Source organism: Pteropus alecto, unplaced genomic scaffold (assembly GCF_000325575.1).
Source record: "Pteropus alecto unplaced genomic scaffold, ASM32557v1 scaffold5, whole genome shotgun sequence".
In the NCBI taxonomy this organism is placed as follows: Eukaryota; Metazoa; Chordata; class Mammalia; order Chiroptera; family Pteropodidae; genus Pteropus; species Pteropus alecto.
In genome coordinates this window covers 11,442,601-11,447,557 of record NW_006441953.1, presented here as the reverse complement: position 1 = coordinate 11,447,557, position 4,957 = coordinate 11,442,601, and positions in this window count along the sequence as shown.

The following is a 4,957-nucleotide window of genomic DNA, read 5'->3' as shown; positions in this document are numbered from 1 at the left end:
CTTTCCCTAAGTTGAGTTTTCTACATTACAAGACAGAATTAACAAGAAGTCAACTTTCATTCAGATAGTTAGTTGTGTGAAATCCCTTTGTGCTTTATTTCTAGTGTTTATATGACATTTAAAGCACCTTTGCTTTATTGATAGATATTGAACACCAGTAATTGTACTACCTGAGCTAATTAGACAACTAGAGCGTGTTTACCATGCCTATCAATTTTCTGTCGAGCAGAATATCTCAAAACCAGTTAACAAGGAAGAACAGTGTGAAATGTTTGCTTAATTGTGTATACAGTATTCTCTAAAGCTAACCAATGACCTCAATTAACAAATCAAGGTTAGTGTTGTTCATTTCACTGTGGTATTGCAGCCTTCTGCAACTGCTTCCCCCAAATCAAGCCTTTATCATGTAGAAAAGCTTTTACTGGGTTGCACTAAGCAGAGGGTGAATTGTCAAACCATGGAGGAAATTATGCAGACTTGGGTTTAACTTACACTTGAGTAGAGACACACAGAACAAAACAATTTTAGCATGTTATTTTTCTTTTCAGAGTACTTTAAGAATGTATGAATAGGGAAAACGAGACTTTATGTCTTTATATCATGGACTTCTTTGGGGGATAAACAAGAATGTTAATAAAACTCTAGGTATTGTACATATAATTTTCCAATGACAGAAATGTATTCTCTTTGCAAGCATTAAATAAGCTATGCGGTTATCGTGCACATTAGCGCCATAACTTAAAATAAACTTTGAACATGGCTTAGATATCTCCAGTGGTTAGAACGTATCACTACAGAGGGAAGGGGTGGGACTGTTATTCTTTAATCTGAGTAGACTTTTATTTGTTGTGAGTTAAAAAGATGCACTCAGATTTTTTTCTTTAATTCTTTCCGTAAAACCTAACTTTTAGGACTAACCATAAACAGAGGGCATCATTAAATAAGAAGGGAAAAAAGGTTAAACCTTACAAAAATCAGTCTATATCAAATGAGTTATTTAAAAAAAATTTAAACACTGAATGTTGAATTAGTCTTTCATATTTACAACTAAGCACGTCACAGTCTCCTCACACATAACCCCATACATGGTATTTAGTTTCCATTACAAGCTCCTTCCAACTCTGATTATACTGAGGAGAAATTGTGGTGCTTTGAATTCACTCTAGAGAAAGAGATTAAAATATTCTACTATTATCATTGTACTATCTGAACAAACCCATCTTCATTTTTATTACATCTTTCTATATGCCAGAAAGGCTTTAAAAAACAGCGTAATTAAATGATGGTGAAATCCTTTTATTTATTTACAGAGAAACAAAATATTATTTTATTTATCTATAGATAAACAAAATATTCTGTAGAAAGTTTTAGGTAGGCAAACAGATGGGAAAAAAGTGTGTGTGCGGGGAGATATTGCATTCCTATTTGTCTCTTATGAGACAAGGAAAGGAAATTTTTCTAAAAACTATCTCCATTGTTTAAAATATTTTCTGGCAATTTGAAACAGGAAGTTAAAAACAGCAATCTTTGTGTTCATCTAGAATATCTATTCTCTTATGATTCTGCCAGTAGTTATTAAAATTCTGTTTGTTTTTATTCTCTGCCTCAAATAACTCTGTTTATTGTACTTAATACCTCTGTAAACTAGTTGGCTGAAAAGTAGCAATGTAAAGAATAATTTTACTTACTATTTACAATAAACCCTCCCCCTCTGCTTCCTAATAAGGAGAAATTTGATTTGGAACATGGGTTCTGAAGTCAAATAGACACTGGCTTACATTCAATTTCTTCTTATTAACTATATAATTTTAAGTGAGTTACTTTTCCAAGCTTAAAATTTCCTCATATTCTAAGTTAGGATAATAATAACAAGTTTTACCTCAGAATTTTGTTTTTTGATATACTACTTCTTAGAATAATGCTTATTTTATTGTATGTACTAACTAAATATTAGCTATAATTGTGTTTTTATTGCTATCATCAGTATTACAGATTCAAAGTGTTTTTTTAAGTTATAAAAAACAAGTGTAAAACCGTTGATGATGAAAGATCTGAGATGTCTAGCTATATTAATGTGCTTTTTAATCTCATGGGCATTAAGAAAAATCATTATAAAATATAGAGATATTTCAAGGCACAAGTCTCATATTATTAATTTTTGACTCATATAAAACTCACACCATGTATAAAGAGTTCAAAATTCATGGGTTTATTCAACTTCTTTATCCCATAATAAAATAGACTTCAGCTCCCTTAACTAGTCTTAGCTAGCTCTTTAAAAATTTTAAGTTTTAATTACTAAGTCTCTAGAACAGCAATTATTATTTTTTTATGTATTAGCTCCAAGAGATCTACAAGCCCATTGAATTAAATACAAATATTGGGAAATATAATTTCTTACATTGTCTCCTAGAGCCACGCTAGTCCTCATCTTGGTTTTTCTTCAAATTTTTTACTGAAGCCAGAGAATTTGTTTTCGATGAAAAATACATTAGCTCAACTATACCACTAGTACACCCAGTTGAATGAGCCAATTAATATTCTCTTAACTTTTAGGAATAATAGCAAAATCCTTGATTTAAACTAGAAGACTGCACGGTATGAATTTTACCTACCAAAATGGTCGCATTTGTTTCCTTTCACTTCCTAATACATATCTACTTCTCCCCCTGATACAGGGCCTTAATATGTGCTGTTCTTTCTGCCAAGCTATGGCTCCTCTGTCCCCCAACACACTCTAGTTCATCCTCTAGATCTCAGAACGCCTTTTCTTAAGCTCTTTAATTAGGGCAGATGCTGCTCTCATTCTTTTATGGTAGCATGTAGCCCCAATGTAATTTTTACAATTCAGCTTTAAATTTACTTATTTGTTAATCTCATTAACGTTTGCCTCCTACATCATATACTACAAGCTCCTTTTCAGAAATATTTGTCCTGTATCTGTTCTCTTTTGAATTATTATTATTTAGCACAATGCCTGGCAAGATAGATACTTGTTAAATGAAAGCATACATTTAAAGAATGAATAAGAAAGTTGGAAAACATATTTTTATCCTCTATGCTTATCACATAATATTGTCATCTTGAAAGCAGAAGATTGTTTTAATATTTGAGGTGTTAGCTGTCTCACCTAATGCCTAATACACAAAAATTAATCAATAAACCTTTCTTGAAAAAAGGCATTAAACAAAGCTTAGTACAGTGCTCACAATAGAGTAGACTCTTAATAAGTGAGAACTAGCACTGATATTCCTCTCATTCTTACTTAAGACCTTGAGGTAAACTATTCCTGAGAAGTAAAAACATGTTATTCGATATATGTAAACATACCTAAACATTTTGGAATGCCATAGTTTATTCTTTGCTTTCAATGAAAATTTTTAAATATTTTGTTGAGATTTTCAAAAATTGAGATTATATTGAGGTTGAAATCTTAGCATTTGATAATATTTTCATCATTTTTAAATCACCTTAATATGTTTATTAATTTAATTAACTATCAAAATGTCATCGTTTTCATTTTTTTCCTAGTTTAAAAAAGATAAAGAAATAACTATTCAAAAGAGCATGCAAAGGCATCTCTCTCTTGGAAACTAAGATAAATATTTTCTTTAGTTTTCTATATTGAAAATACATATTACAATTTATCTAAGATATAAATTTCAAATTTAATGTTAAATTTCCCACAATGCGTAAATATTACCAAAGAGTAAATCAGAAAACTCATAGAAGTCGGTAACTCTATAATACCTTTACAAAACCTACAGTAACTAACGGTTGTTGAATCAAAAAGAAAAAAAATGAAGTATATCATCTTGAGAGTGAGGTAAAATATATAGACTTGCTAAGTTATCTAAAAAAGTTAAGATTAGAAGCAAGATTCTAAACTGGGGACAATAAGTAACTTTGGTGTTATGCAATGACGTGTATAAAAAAATTGATTTAGAATACTTGAGGGAAAAATAACATTTTAGCAATTGATACAATTAAAATCTACTTATTTTACAAAATCTTATTTCTTATTGTTTTGCTTGACCAACTTTCTGCTTACCTTTTTCCCCTTAAGAAACAAAAAGCCAATTTTGACATGATGCCCGACTGAACAATTTAACACAAACATTAATAAAGTAAAATAAATAATTTCCTCTAAATGTTATTTCATTGTTGAGTGAATTTCTGTGTTGAGCAATTTCTATAGCTTTTGTAAGAGCTCCAACAGATTAATTCATGGCTATTCTAATCTTATGTTCTTTTCAGATTTTTACTGGGATAATCAAAAGATGAGATTTTCACCTCTACCCACTGTTATGTGTTGATAGATGTTTGAGAAAATGCTAAAAGTATGACAAGACCGAAATTAGACTATTTCGGAATTAAATAAAGCATTATTTTACTAACAAGAAAAAAGAAAGAAATATAAAAGTAATTTATTGACCGTACATATTTTGTATGTTATATTCTGCTCTCCCTAATTCAGGCAAAACATTCACACTGAATTCCAAGAAACAAGATTAAATAACAACCTTTAATGAAACAAATTCAGGCAAAATTTTCATACTGAATTCCAAAAAATAAATTTAAATATAATCTTTAATAAAACACCAACAAAGAATAAAATGACCAAGACAGAACCATTCACTCATTGAATATTCTGTGTTTTGAAGCAAGTCAAGGCACTATTTGTCAATATACTACAGCTTTTGTCAAACTAAACTTCTAAAACATATAAATGAGTAATCAACTTTCAATTCTATGGAAGCAAGAGAAATTCTTCATAAAATTCCACTTTCATCATGCAACTTAAATTATCTAGGGCTAATGAAAAATTATGTTCCAATATGCTAACTTCTAGGGTATCTGAGTTTCGAGTTCTTTTGTCACAGTTATTGTTGTGCTCCTCAACACAAACCTCTCGTTTGTGATGCTTGTGCTGGAATTTGCCAATTATTCCTGCTTT